This window comes from Caenorhabditis elegans, chromosome X, assembly GCF_000002985.6.
Source record: "Caenorhabditis elegans chromosome X".
NCBI classification, from domain to species: domain Eukaryota; kingdom Metazoa; phylum Nematoda; class Chromadorea; order Rhabditida; family Rhabditidae; genus Caenorhabditis; species Caenorhabditis elegans.
This window is the reverse complement of record NC_003284.9, coordinates 15,378,495-15,394,082: the sequence shown is the minus strand read 5'-3', so window position 1 is coordinate 15,394,082 and position 15,588 is coordinate 15,378,495. Positions and strand designations below refer to the sequence as shown.

The following is a 15,588-nucleotide window of genomic DNA, read 5'->3' as shown; positions in this document are numbered from 1 at the left end:
TTTGGAAGCAAGTTTTGATATTTAATTTTATATTAAAATAATGAAAAACTTAAACATTTGTTTCAATTTTAATACATTTAGGGAGTTTTTTGTGTTGCTCCCTTTTTTCCATTTATTCGAAAACCACGCGGAAAATCATAGCTAACCATAAAACAACATTTCTAGGTATGAATCATTACTACTTTCCAGTGAACGAAAAAAAAAACGTCTATAAAATATATGAATTCTATAGTTCCTCTGGTTTCCGTATTCTCTTCCGTCCTCTTTCTTCTTCTTCTCTGTTCGTCACTTTTTCTGGTCATTCTTGTTGTTGTTCTTCTTCCTCGTGCTCGGAATACTGGTTCCATCCCAAGAGCCGGCGTGCCTAGTTCTGTTTTCGCAGATATTTTAAGCTTTGTTTTTCATTCCTGCGAAATATTCACATAGAGGTGAGATTAGCCTTTTCTCTTCCTTAGAGTTGTTTTTATTCACATTTTCTATCAATCAAGTTTCGAAATTGCAAAAAAAAAATATCAAAAGATCAACTTGAAGATTTCTAAAATATGCTACTTATCTTTTTCCAGGTCAATTCTTTTCTGGGGATTCAATCTAATTAAAAGTACACACACAGACTGTTCAGACACCTTGGGAACCAAGGGAGCATAGAAAAATAATTGCTATGCGTTTTTTTTTGTCGAGCAAAATAACAACTGAGCATAACTTTTGGTAAGACACATCAAGTCCACCTTTCCAAAACTTTTATTTTCTCCGGGGAAATGTGTCTCAACTGAACGGTCAATGATGCAGATTTAAATTTGTTTTTTTAGGAAAACTTATTTCATAATCAAATGTTTCGGGAAAATCTACCATTCTTATACAATACAGCGTCATTATAATTGTTCGTCATTATAAAAAAACTTATTTCATAATCAAAATTATTTTTTAATGATGAAACCCTAAGATATGTATCCATTAACAATGCAACTTTACATCTAGGAATATGTTTCGGGAAAATCTACTATTCTTATACAATACAGCGTCATTATAATTGTTTTCCTTAATACATGTTAACACTACAAAACTTTTAGTCAGTAAAAATATAACGGTTTCCACTAGGGCTCCCATGAGGTCACCGTAAAGACGCCCGCGCCGGCCTCTGCGGTCGCCGCATATATCCAAATGTATAGTGCATCGCGGAACCCCGAACTTGTCGGCCGCTTCCAAATAACTACCTCTTTGCACTACGCTGCGCACACACCAAGCTGCGGAACCTCGAGCGTGTCGGCCGCTCCAAATAACTACCATTCGCACTTCATTGCACAGATACAGCGGCGCGCGTGTGTACTTATCTGTAAAATGATTAAAGTTCCTTAAGTTATGAGTACGAAAATAGATTAATTTTTTTTAACCACAAGAAAGAGAACGCAAAATAAGAAACAAAATGGTTGTAGCAACTAAGTTATGGCGAGCCCGGTTTTATGTCCGAACATCTCCAATCTCCATAGAATAGTCTCTCTTTCATATCACTCCTAGATTTTGAGATACCTTCAATAATGGATAAGAATCAACGCATCCTCATTTCCCCCACACTGCCCACCCCCGCCTAAAACAGTCTTTCGTTGTGACCTTCACTACACATTTGACAATGTTACAAATTATTTTTTATGTAGAATTTTTTTTAAAACATATTTTAATAAAACGCGTTTTCATAATATTTTTTAGTTCCCCTCTCTTCTTTGATATTCCAAAAAATAAATAAATTCTACTACTTCAAAGATCCCTAGGATAGAATTGCGAAAAACAACCATAGACAGCATTCTGCCAAGTTCCTTTTTTTGGGTATTTTTTTGAGTATTTTTTTGTTCCAAGAAAATGGAAGAAGCGTTTTTTCCTAGAAAATTTATCACAAGATTTTCTGAATATATTCGTAATTTTTTATTTATTGTTGATCTTTCCAAAAACTTTGAACCCGTTTCATTTTAGCTTTTATTCAAACCCTGGGAAGAGGTTTTTCTCGCTTTTCTTTTTTTTTTCACATTCAGTAAATATCATTGATCATGTATATAGAACACTGATCGTCGACCACTTCCTTTTTTCTAACTTCTTAGTTGGCTTTTTTTGTTTCTCACTTTGTCAGTTGCCGACAATTAATTACTACTTTGCTTGTTTATACTTTTTTGTTGATTTGTGTTTGATGGTTTTTTTTTAGAGTGACTATTCGTCTATTTTTCGAACTTTTTTTTCTTTAAGTTCCCTAAAAGCGTGATCTAAGATCATTTTGCCTTCATTCCTGTCAAGAAAACTCCCCCCCCCCCTTTTCCAACTTTAAAAAATGTAAAAAATGTCCAACTTTCATAAACCAGACTAGTCTTCTCTGATGTCATAACGCTTGTAAATGAACCTGAAACAATAACTGAAACTGAAACTGACGTTTGCATACATTCCCCTTTTTTATTCCATCCCTAGTCTACTGATCACAAACCAGGTGAGCTTCAGACTTGTATGCACCAGAACAAATTGTGATATTGGATTATGTAGGAACACTTCATGATTATAAATGTTCAGACAAGAACACTGAATGTACAGAACAAAGAGTTGAGGTATGTGATTTTGATGACTAATTATAGGAAGTACTGTAATATGTTAGTTTACTGGTCAAGTAAAATTAGGAGATTTTTGGTTATTGACTATTACGTGGTTGTTCACTAACGTACTTTTTTTTCAACAAAATCGGCAAATCGACAAATTGCCGGTTTGCCAATTTGCCGGAAATCAGATTTGCTGAAAATGTTTAGAGGAATTTTTATAAAACGGAAATATTTCAGCAGTGCCTTTTTGATATTTTTCTCCCGTTTTCTTTAGTTATTTTCATAGAGTTTGCTTACTTTAAAAATAGATGTGGGAGCATTCATAGGATGCGTACAATTTTCCCGATTAAAATAGAAATTTTGAAATTTCTTTTCAAAAAATGTACAAAACCACAATTTACCGAAAACTTTCGGTTTTTGCAATTTTCACGGCAAATTTGGCAGATCGAAATTTTGCCGGTTTGCCGATTTGCCGGAAATTTTAATTCTGGCGATTTGCCGACTTGCCGGAAAATAACCCTTGCCAATATAAAACCCAAGTTTGTAGCTTATAGTTCAGGGATAATAGATTATTGCTACCAAATGCCAAGGTCGAAAAAATTGGAATATCAAGCCCCGTCCATATATTGGTATTTTTTATGCTTAAAAATTTTCTTGTGTTTTTTCAATGTTTAGTTTGTTTCCTAACGCATCTGACTGGATAGATTTAACATTTAAAGACTTTCATTCAGTTTTAAATTTGAGTCATCAAACCAAGAAAAAAAATTTTTGGACTAAAAGTCTATAAATACCGCGTTTTTTCAGGTGCGAACAATTGAAGAATTGAACATTTTATTTTTCTGTAACAATAACTACAAAAGTTCTGTATTATATGTTTCGATTTTTGAACATCTGAACAATTCATTTTAGGTTGCAAAATCATTTTTGCAATATCATACTTCCTTCCTCACGTTTACCAAGAATTTGTCCCTTTTCTCATTGTCACTCATTTCTAATTTTTTTTTCATCACGATTTTTTGTTGAAATACGCTAATGCTTTGAGTCATAGGCTTTCTCATCATCTTTAATTCATTGGCTCAAAATAATCTCTACCAATTTTTAATGATTATCTAAATCTGAGGAATTTTCTGTAGAATTTAACATCCGATTAATAAGGATGCACATTTCCTTATACTGATTTAGAAAAGTACGTTTCCATGTGACTTCTAGTTTCATAAACTACATAGCTTCTATTTGCAACCACGTTATTCCCGAAAAAGTTTGTGATAAACAAGTCTCTGAACTTTTGATACTGAGTACATATATTTCCAATTTATAGACCGACAGAACAAGAGTATTTACAAATTTTTTGCTAGTTCTGATAAGCCCTCTCACGCAACTACAGTAATCTTTGTTTTGAGTACATCCGTCAGCAAATTCACAGAAAATGCAAAAGTTGGAATGCTAGCGAGTTTGCGGTAATTGCAGTAATTCATTTCCTTCCGTTTCCCCGAATATGCTCAAATTGTTTGTCAGCTTAGACTTCTAGTCTACACAGTCGTAATGAAGTTTGTCTAGCGGGAAATTCCAGGTTTTCAGTTTTTTTTTCTCAAATACAAAGGTTTCAAAATGAATTTTTGAAAAGATTATAATCCAATTTTGCTTTCATCTCCAACGTTCTAAATGAGCAGACACCAAAGTCGGTTCCAGGTTGGATTAGTTTTTAAAATATTTTCATTGAATAGGTGCTTGATAAATAGTATCAAATCAACCCACGGTAGGATTATAAAACTCAATGTTCTTTATTTATATGTATCAGTGTTCTATGGAATAGAACATATTTATTTGACATTATCTGAAAGTAGGTGGATTTGTTTTTTATTTCAAATGTTTCTTTTCTGTTAGCTTTCAAGTTCTATAATTGAAAAAAAAACACAATTCCATATTTTACCTGACAGTTGTCACGTGGTGCCAGGCTGTCCCATCACAGTTTGATCTACAAAAAATGCGGGAATTTTTTGCGCAAAAATATGTGACGTCAGCACGTTTTTAAGCATACAAAATTAGTTGAGCTCCCGCATTTTTTGTAGATCTACGTAGATCAAGCCGAATGAGAGACTCTGACCACGTTTAGTTTTGTGTTGGGTAGCTTTTTTCAATTGAAGAATATACACACGCCTGGAAAGATTCTCTCAATGAAAAAACCTGAACAATTATAATTCCTGAGAAGATCACGAGTTCACATTACGGAAACATAGTACGAGAGGCGGAGCTGCGTCAAAATGACAAAACGTCGTCAGCAGCGGGGGGAAAAATGTTTGGAAAAGATGGACAGGACGACAAGCCGTATTTAACGTTCACAACAAGTTTTTATGAGATTTCACCAAATTCTGAGCCATCTCCATGACAGCACACATGTGGTCGGGGTGAAGAGTGAGTGGTACACATTACCAAGGACACAGAGCAAAGGAAGTTGAATCATGTGCTTCTACTTCAGAATTTTTTTGGCTTACGAAACTTACAAGTCTAGAAGGTATTCTGTCAACCACTGCTAAATTTTGAAGGTTAACCAGTGCCAGAGATCAGCATCAAATTACCAAATATCAAAAAGTACTACTTTCAGTTTTTTTTTTTTGATTTTTAAAATTATTGCCAAAAATTGGCTATTACTCCAGTTGTGCAATTTATAATATAATTTTGAAAGTCGACCAGAAACCTTTAGTCTAATTTTGTCAAACCCCGAAAATTTCATTGATTTGACTTGTCGCGATATCCCATTACCACTAACTTTCAGCGTTAACCCCTGGTATTTTCTTTAATTCTATGTATCTCCAAAAAATGTGGTATTGCGATTTTTCACTTTGCCAAAAAATCATATTTTCAAGAAATCCCACTTTAAAACTAGGGCTCCCATGAAATCTCCTCGCCTGCGCCGTCCTCACGGCGTCACTCAAGCCGCAAGTATCCGAATGTATGTATAGTGCGGCGCGTAACCCCGAACGTGTCGGCCGCTTCCAAACAACTACCTCTTCGCACAACGTTGCGCACAAACCAAGCTTCGCGTTTCACGAGAAGCTGCGGAACCCCGAACGTGTCGGCCGCTCCAAATAACTACCCTTTGGCGTGCGGCGTCGGCCGGTGTGAGCCCGGCATTTCGCGCCTCACTCAGCTGGGAGCCCTATTTTAAACATCATACCAAATCTTAGTTGTTCTTCTGCAATACTTAGTCATTTCAACCTTCTAAAAATACATGTAAAGGTCTTTGCCTCACACCGTAGAGTTCAACCAGCTCAGGGTATCAATCACACTTCCTACCCTCACTTCCCTCATCTTTGTAGGTCAAATGTAACAAAAAATTCATAGGTTTCCTGTTTGTGACCTTCTCCCAATGACATGAAAACGTCATGTTGTGTTTATTTCAGATCCTGCAAGACAATAGTTGGTTTTTATTGAGGGTCAGTTTCTAGAAGAGTGGATGTATGCCATAGTCATTTGTATTCTCGATATCTTTGTTCACTGGCTCACGACGCAGATTAATCTCATTTTTACCTCACCTTGTTTTTCATCCAAAAAATCGCTCATTACCCAGGGAAAATGCAAAAATAAATGTGACGCGGAACGAAAATAAAATGATTTCTGGTGTTTTAAACCTGCATTTAGTGATGATCGTGTTGTTTTTTTTGTAGGGTAGAAAAAATAGAAGACGAGTAACAGAGAGGAACGAGGCGACAACCGCCGTTTGAATCAAAACATGACGAGCATCAAGAGGGGCAGCGCCCTCCAATTCCTGCCCTAGTAGTCAACTGTTCGGAAAGTTGGCGACCAGTGTGTAATCACATGTAACTTGTTATCAAATTCCTTTTCACCCAATAATCAACATAGTGGCCCACGGGACGTCTTATTCAGAAAAGTGGCTATAATCAAGCCCTAGATATCATCTGTAAAATTGTGTTTGAACTGAGCCTACCGCTGCAGAAGTTTAATGATCGCGTGGGCGGGATAATAAAGTTATTTAAATTCCATGCTAAAATAATAGGTAAAATTTGCAACTATTACAAAGATCAGGAGTTAACTATTTGTATGAAAAGTTCCCATTTGTGATACGCATCCAAGTCTCGGATGTCGAAAATTTACATTTGGTATTCGGCATTTTAAATTTTGTTAATTGTTTCACTGCTGACTAGCCTATGACAGTTTATTCATCATACTATTTTATACAAAAGGATACTTCCTTATCTGCGAAAAGTTTGTTCAATTTAGGGCTCCCATGCGGCGTCACTCCCAAGCCGCAAACGCCACTCCCACGCCGCGATCGAAATCCTTAAAGCGATGCGCGGAACCCACAAAGTGTCGGACGGGAGCCAAGTTTGCACCAAATAGTGACATACCCTATCGCACTATTTGGTGCAAATTTGGCTCCACGTCCGACACTTTTTGGGTTCCGCGCATCGTGATAGAGATTTCGATTGCGGCGTGGAAATCAAATTCTGCACACCTCTGGTCCCACTAATCAAGTCAGCTACTTCGTCGAGCTCTCACTAGACTGCAGTTTAGGTTTATCCCAGAATGCACTGTGTGTGTATTTGCACCCGATATATTTTGCTAACTCGGCCAGCCTCCGTGCACTTTTTCTATTTTTTTCGAATGTTTTCTCTGATCGTTCAATGTTTAGACCAGAGGTGGGCGGATATTTTTTTCGGATATTTTCTAATAATGAATTTATCAATAAGTATTGATGTAGTTATTCTGGAAGAAATGTATCCGAACAAAAGAGTAACTATTAAGCAACATTTTAATATGAAAAAACCTAGAAAAATTCTACAAGTTTTCTGTATAAACGATATGCAAGTCCATTATCTGATATCCGTAATATCCGTAATATCCGATTTCCGATGTTGCTCGGCTAATAAGTTTTAAGGTCTCGGTAAGGAAAACTTGTAGAATTTTTCTCGATTTTATCAAATTAAAATGTTGCTTAATAGTTACTCTTTGGTTCGGATACATTTCTTCCAGAATAACTACATCAATACTAATTGATAAATTCATTATTAGAAAATATCCGAAAAATATCCGCCCACCTCTGGTTTAGACTGTAAGAAAACAACGTCTGACCATGAATTATTTTGTATTTAGTATAAGACTACTAAGGGAACTAACGATTTAACGTCAAGTACAAAATTCAAAATTTAGGCGTGGAAAACAGAGCAACTTCAAATCCAGAACAAAAGTTCATTTCATTCTTTGATAATCCCAGGCTAGATTCCCAGCACTTCCCATCCGTCACGCCTACTTTTTTCCGTCTTCCTATTTCAGTCGATCCATCTCTCTTGCCAACTTATTCAAGTGAGATGACGTCATCAACAAGCATTGCTCAATGTAAAAGTTCAGCGGTGCCCCTCTCTCCCTCTCTTTCTCATCACTCGAAAAATTATTTCTCCTTCTTCGTCGCTTTCTTTTTCGGCTCTCCCCCCCCCCACCCTTAGCTTCTTCTTCCTTTTCTTCTTCTTCATATTTTCCTCATCTTCTCCTTGCCGAGCACAAACTTCTTTTTGTATTGACCCTCCCTTTTCTTTCCTCCTTTCTTTTCTAGGGACCACTCACCAAAAAGTGGTTCCCTTCCGCTTTCCTCTCGTTTTTCTATCCCCTTTTTCTTTTTCTTATTATTGGACAAGTAAGGTTCTATCTCGTGCTCTTTGTGTTCTTTTCCCTAATTTGAAGCAATTTTTCTCTGCTAATTAGGCCCCTTTGTCATTTCGTTTTTCAGTGAATCACTTTTTTTGTTCCAAATGTGTCGAGATTTGAATAAGTTGATCTATAAAATGACAGTGTTCTCAATTTCTGAATACAAATTTTGAGAATTATGAAAGTTAAAACCTTTTTGCTATAATTATTTAAACTTAAAAAACACTTTATTGGTCAAAAATTCTTCTCCAAGTATGCACTACGGATCTGGGAGTGAGGTACACTGCCTGGTGGGGAGCCCACTGGGCTATAATTCAAGCCACGTCCTAGCCGGGGACTGTGGCCGATAATCCAGTCGTGGATTGCGCCACTTCCCAATAGAGGCTGGGTGAACCTAGGCGGTGCGGCCGGACTTGAACTCGTGACCTCCAGATTGCTAGCGGCCACCACTACCGACTGAGCTATCTGCCCCCTTTTGAAAGTTAAATCCTTTTTGTTATAATTATTTGAACTAAAAAAAACTTTATTAGTCAAAAAATTCTTCTTCTCCAACTATACGTATAGTTACTTTTTGAAAAGTTTTAATTTCAAACATTTTCTTTCGCCTTTTTGCAACTTGTTCAAATTATTGTTTATAAATGAATGGTATAAACTTTTCTCTAAGTTGCCCAAATTTTTAATGAAACCGTTTTTTTTTCGAAAAAAAAAACATCTTAATGTTTGATTTCCAAAACCCCGCATTCTTATTTCGGCGAACGTGGGTCTCTCTGACTATTCCCTAATGATATCTTTCTCGGGCTTTCCAATTGGAACATTTCTGAGAAGATACAAAACTTTGAGCCGTCTCTTTTTTCTTTCAATTTTTTCCTATTTGAAATTTTTTGAAAAACATGTTTTTCATTGTTAAATTCACATATCTTTCGTTCTGAACTTTTGTTTTCACTTTTTCACTCGTTTTTAATGATTTTTAGTCTGTTTTGAAAACATCACTAACTTGATTGGTCAATTTTTGTCTTCCGGTGGTGTTTTAGAACTTTGAAATTATTTTTCACATTTTCTCAAATACCACAAAGGGGTCAATGCGCAACTAGCTCTCTTCCTCTTCCTTCTTTCTATTTCCAGCAGCTGTTTGTGTCATCCATGTTATTTTTTGTTCATCTTCTTGTTTCATTTTTTCCCCTGTTCCGAGCAGTTCTATTTCAAAGACCGATCATCACAAAGCAGAGAAATATAACAGAAAAATAAGTTGGTCAGTCGTAACATATATCTAATTTTGCTCCTGGTTATTTTGTTATTTTGGTTTAACACTGCCCACATTAATGTCGATTTTGATAGATTAGTTTTGCCTGATCTCATCGAGATAACGATTCAATTTGAGAGATTAATAGAGAACCGTCTCACGTGTTTATAGTTCTTCATTCTTCAGTTTTTCGGTTTGCCCCCCTGTTCTGCTTGTTTTCACCACCAAAACACAAAAGTTCATTCTTTTCGGAGATATTAATTTGATAAACAGGTCGCTTATGCATAATGGCTGTTTTCTCCTATCTATAAATATTTCTGCGATCTTTTGTATTTTGACACTTGATTTTTGTGGTTGTGTGAAGAGGGGGAAAAACTTAAATTGTTTGGGTTTGCGTTTCATCTACAAAAACTCAATAAAAGTACAGAAATTACTTGGGCGGGCCTATTTGATAGAATTTTGAAATCAACCATTCTAAATAAAGAAAACCACTGAAACAAAATTCGAAATCACCAGTATTGTTTTTTTCTGATTGACTTTTCTGATATTTTAATTTTTTTTACATTTTTGTATACATACTTAATAAAAAAACTATATTTAATGTGCGCTCGCGATAAAAAATAATTAACACTTTTTTACCATGACTATGGAATAAAGTAAATTACATTTCGCAGTTTGATAGGTTTACATTCACATGTGGTGCCAGGCTGTCCCATTACGGTTTGATCTACAAAAAATGCGGGAATTTTTCGCCGAAAATAATGTAACGTCAGCACATTCTTAATCATGCGAAATCAGTTGAGAACTCTGCGTCTTTTCTCCCGCATTTTTTTGTAGATCTAAGTAGATCAAGCTAAAATGAGACACTCTGACACCACGTGCATTCACTGAAACTTTGAAAACGGGCCTTGCATAAAATCGTCTAAGACTAATTTTCTATTTTAAAATCAGGTTTTTGAAACAACACTAAAACATACATCAAGCTTATTTTAAAAGTTGTCCTGTGGACTTTGCATCTATATTAGCTGCGCTTACTGTACGCACTCTTTCAATTTTCCAATTGTTGCCTCTAAGAAAATATGATCAAAGATTGAACGAAGAATCAAACTAAATATCGCTTCTGTAATAGTTTCTGAGAAATAGTCCCCTCTTTTTTTTAGAAATTTGTGCATATTGACTCGACGCTACACGTTGAATTTTAATCACTGTCTAGATAGAATCAAGCATTGGAAAATTTTGAACTTTTTGCTCTTATCATGACATAAAATATGTATATGCTTTATTTCATATCGCAACTTCATTTCGTTTTTGCTGTATTCCTAAAAATTGAAAAATTTCTTCTCCGAAACTGGAAGTAAAATTCAATTCGTTAAAGCTCATATAAAACCACCAATAGTCGTTGAGAAATTTGTACACCAAGCGGGCCTATGTTGATAACTAGAAAGTCGATCAGTCAAAAAGCGTGTGGTGCGTCCGTGTTGCGTAATATTGTCGGGAGAAACCAAGTCGAAAACGACGAAGAAAAAGCGAATAGGACTTCCTGCCAAACTCTCTTATCTTATTCCACCTTGTGCACTCTCATTTCCACATTCTATTCTCGCACATTTCTTCAATTTCCAACCGTTGTGCTCTTGCTCCCCCAGTTGTTTTGTTGCTGCAAAAGTGTCGATCGCTTGGACACTGCTCAATCTGTGATGTGATATTGTTTTCGTCGGTTTGCAACCTTGACAAGATTTCCAAGTTTCTAAGATTATTAACCGGTAGTAAAGCTCAGAGACCTATAGGGCAGGTGTTTTTTTTCTTCTGAAAAATGCAAGTTTGTAACAAACGTCACTAAATGAAATTTTCTTCTTTTCTATTCTTTTCACTTCAAAAATCCGGATTTTAGCTTCCACTCCTCCTCCTCTTTCAAATCTAGAAGTACACTATCACCCAGCGACTTTCTGAATTTAGGCCAATCCGGTACCTCCGACAGACGGGAATATTGAGACCAGGCCGTGCCCCCGCTTCCTCTTTCTTTTCTAATCTGATGTATTTAGACTTGATCACAAATTATTTGAGATTAAATGCATCACGTCGATGTTTACGGGGTTTCATGAGATTGTCCATAAGAGAGAGAGAGAGAGAGAGAGAGAGAGAGAGAGAGAGAGAGAGAGAGAGAGAGAGAGAGAGAGAGAGAGAGAGAGAGAGAGAGAGAGAGAGAGAGAGAGAGAGAGAGAGAGAGATTGGATAGGAGGAGGACACGATGTGTTAGCGGTTATTTATATTTTTTGAACTAGATATTCAAACTAATGGAGGTTCCAAAGATGATGTTAATGTAGTCGAGCAATGAAGATCTTCTTCGGTAGATATTTCCGGATAAGCTACGTCAGTACAACTTCCTGAGCTGAAATAATTGCTCCAGCGGAGGACGAATGTCATTATTCCTGTTCGAGATAATTGAACGAGGAAATGCTATTGAAACTCATGTGTATGTATCATATATTGAAAAGTTTTGTTCATGTTTTTATTATCCTTACACTTTTTGTATTATTATGTACTTCACTTTTCGTTCATGATGTGTCATCTCATATCAGCCTTCTCAAAAACAAGAAACATCTATATGGGTGGGCGTGTGTGTGTAAATCATAATATTTCCGTCTACGATAGATCACAATCTTGTTCTTCTTCCAATTTGTGATTTTTTTTTTAATTTTAGTTAGTTTATAACTGTTAATAATTTCTAAGATGTTGTAGTGCCCTTCTTTGAAAAACAAAAAATTCATGAAGAGCCAAGTGAAATGAGAATAAGAAATGCGGGGAAATAAAAGATGATGGCAAATGCGAATACGAATGCTTGAACCAAAAAGTGCTATGAAAAAAGGAAAAAAAGACGAGCGGAGCACTTCCGAAAGCACTTTCACAGGCGCCCCCCCCCCCCCAAACCAGGAAACCACTTGGCCGAAACTTGTCGTTTCTGTTCTCTGAATAACCTTTGAAGCTTTTGTGGGTCCCTTTTCTTCGTCTTACAAATATTCAGACATCGCTTTGCTTTCTCGCCGAGCACCCAAGATCTTTGGTAGTTGGCATATAGTTTTTGAGTCTTTTGACTAGATTGTTTGCTGATTTTTAATGTTTTTAATAATTTGTTTCAATTCAAGACTTTTTTCTATGAACCACGTTTTTGAAAAAAATTTGATTTTCTTATATTCCAGCAAAGTCAATTGGTTGAAATTGAACCAATTCCAAAGACGCTTTCTGAATTCAAAAACAATCGTTTTGAGAAAATTTTCCAAGTTATTGCATACAATTATGCCACTAATAAAATTCTCTGAAAACGCCTTTCCATAAAAAACCTCACACCACACCCCCCCCCCCCCCCTTTCCTAAATTCTGAAAATAACTAAATATCGCCATAGCCCCGAGAGCCGCGCGCTGTCTAATGGTCTGGTGAGGGGGGAGGGGGTTGGTTATTTTCAGAACACGGGATTTTCACAACATTCGAAAAATGTCAGTTTTCCGAATGTCATAAGGGGGGACTCTGTAACAAAACAATCCGTTTAGTCAGAGTAAAGATCAAATTCTTTTCACATGATTCCGGCGACTCGTTTCATCAAATTCGACGTGCCTGTTTTTTCTGTTCAATAAGACAACAACAACGATCGTCGTCATTTGAACGTGCTTCTCACCAATTTTACCCGTGCCGGGTTTCCAAAAATACTCCGCCACCGTCGGAAATAGTGCACTGATTGGCCGTTTGATCCCTCTCAACCACACAACATTCTCGGTGACAGTTGGTCGTACCCCGTGGTCCTTCGGCGCCCAGCGTACACTGATAAGTCAGCCGAGTATATATGATCTTTCCCAGTCCGGCTTCATTCCTCACCCGATCGTCGTCTTCCCCGTCACTCCTTCTGATCACATTTACACGCACTGTCTGTCGATTCCTTAGATCATGAACTCTTCTCTCACAAAGGCCGTGTAGTCCATGTCGTTGTGGCAGCCGGAGACAGGATGTCCCTTTACCGCGTTTCGCGTAGTGGAAAAGGCGTTGCGTAAAAGTGCGTGTAAAATTGATGTCAAGCATTGAATCGGTTTGCCCTTCCTTCTTCTTTCCCTTCCATTTCCCTGTTTGCGACCATTTTTTAGTTCTTGATGGGATTTGTTTGTTGTAAAGTTCAGTTTTTATTAGTTACATTTAAAGGTATAAGTTCAATGTTTTTTTCAATTTTTTTTTGCGAAATTGCACAGTGGGAATAAAAAATTTGTAAAACTCTTAAATTAAAAAAAAAGATAAAAACGCTCTCCGTGCATTTTGCAGATTTCTCACGGATTTTATCAGAATTTCCAAACAATCAACAACATGATAATGATTTTGAGAGATATTTGCTACACATTCTTCAAAGAAAGATCAGTGTAGTTTAAGTGAAAAAGATCAAGTTTATTTATATCATTCTCATTCTCTGCAACATTTTTTTCGTGTAGGTGGGTGAGTTCAAGGACATCAAGTTTAACTTTTTTTCTGTGAGTTAGCGTAACTCGTGCTTTTTGTAGTATCACACTAAAAACAGAACAAGTTCATGATGTTCCTCTTCAGATCAGATCATCATTAATTCTTTTAGCACGTGAATTACGATTGGCATAGCACGCGAAGTTATATAAGAAACACTTAATTAAAATACGTTCAGTGAAATTGCTATTGAATTTTTTAAAAAATCAGAGCCCGTTTCCTTTTTAAGATTAAAAAAAAACTCTATATAACATTTCTAGAAAACACTAGGACTCTACTAGATTTTTCAAAAAACACCTTAGGAACCTGGTTTTCAGTAAATTTTTTAGGAATCTGAAGGTCTTATATTTTAAGGAAAGTTTTTCGAATATTTTGGAAAAATATAGTTTAGAACTGTGTGATCTTTTTTCAATCACTATTTTGAACTTCGAATTTTCTAGTAATCTTGAGCACAAGTTAAGCAAGTTAAATATTTTGGGAAAAACGTCTTTTTTGGTCAATTTCCACAGATAATAAAACAAATTTACACCAGTTATCATTGAAAAAAATATATATGGAAACTACAACTACACAGCATTCCATTATCCAGTTTCACAGATTCAAAGTGTTACATATTTTAATAAAAAAGTCAAAACTGTTATAAAATTTTAGCTAATATGTATACGTTGTTCCAAATTGTGTGTCTAGATGTCTATCTGTTTATTGACCACATAAGCTTGCAACTCGAATTATGTTAATGCTTTATTAATCATTGAACCTGATGAAACTTCAAAAACTCCAAATCAAAACTAGACGACCTTTTCAATAATCTTTTACTTGCAAATTGATCTTCTATAAATTTCCATTTCCTTTTCCAGCAAGTCTGTAAAACCAGCCAGATGGCAAAATAATTCCAAAAAAGTGGAGATGTGGAAAAAACATATCCTTCCTACATATATACAATCATATCACATGTACATTTCCGCTCTGACATTTTAAATTTCCGCTTGGATCAGTTGTATCATGAAAAGTTTGGCAGATTTGATTCAGTAGCCCACTTAGTAATTGAGTTTCCACGTTCCTAGATCAATAGCAAATTGTGCCTCATTCAGAAAAAAACCTCTGAATAAGAAGAAAAGTAAGAGAAAAAACCTAGAGGTTTTGCGCTCGACTAGTTTTTTTTCTTCTCATTCCCTTTTTCCCCCCATCATAGCCCCCTTGTCTTTCCCACTCTGACTCACGGACTCTCCAATTGACTCTTCACGGCAAAAAAAATAGAAGACGGAAGCAGTTAAAAGAGTGAAATACCCCCTTGTTTTTGTTCCTCTCTGCGGCAGCTGACTTTATTCTGGAAATATTGAATGAAAAAAAAAGAAAGCGTTAGTCAACGGTCTGTGGTCTTTTACATATCCACGCGGTGGTTTTTTTTTCTCTTTCCTGTTAGGTTTTGGTCGAGTAGCATTTATGATAACCGCTACCACCTTTCGAAATTCAGATGCCTGCTGAAATATTTATTACTGATCTGCTCCAGACGTCAGTGTCAGCAAAGGCCGACTGGCGGAAAGTAAAATATATATTTCTAAAACAGGAGTGGTTTTTTGTCTACGATTATATGTATCTATGTAAACTGCAATTATTGGTCTCATCTGCCT

The 15,588-nt window shown here is 36.2% G+C and overlaps 6 non-coding genes across 6 annotated transcripts; 2 read left to right on the top strand and 4 right to left on the bottom strand.

The window, feature by feature from the left end:
* Positions 1-6,199: 6,199 nt before the first annotated feature.
* On the top strand, positions 6,200-6,320 carry F47C8.5. The gene has a single exon (NR_072739.1). It is a non-coding gene; the product is annotated as an Unclassified non-coding RNA F47C8.5 (non-coding RNA).
* F47C8.6 lies at positions 6,278-6,410 on the bottom strand. The gene has a single exon (NR_072738.1). It is a non-coding gene; the product is annotated as an Unclassified non-coding RNA F47C8.6 (non-coding RNA).
* Positions 6,411-8,056: 1,646 nt separating this feature from the next.
* Positions 8,057-8,205, bottom strand: F47C8.3. The gene has a single exon (NR_072737.1). It is a non-coding gene; the product is annotated as an Unclassified non-coding RNA F47C8.3 (non-coding RNA).
* Positions 8,206-12,423: 4,218 nt separating this feature from the next.
* On the bottom strand, positions 12,424-12,561 carry F47C8.8. Its single transcript, NR_072736.1, has one exon. It is a non-coding gene; the product is annotated as an Unclassified non-coding RNA F47C8.8 (non-coding RNA).
* Positions 12,562-13,283: 722 nt separating this feature from the next.
* On the bottom strand, positions 13,284-13,415 carry F47C8.2. Its single transcript, NR_072735.1, has one exon. It is a non-coding gene; the product is annotated as an Unclassified non-coding RNA F47C8.2 (non-coding RNA).
* On the top strand, positions 13,325-13,458 carry F47C8.7. The gene has a single exon (NR_072734.1). It is a non-coding gene; the product is annotated as an Unclassified non-coding RNA F47C8.7 (non-coding RNA).
* The last annotated feature ends 2,130 nt before the right edge of the window (positions 13,459-15,588 follow it).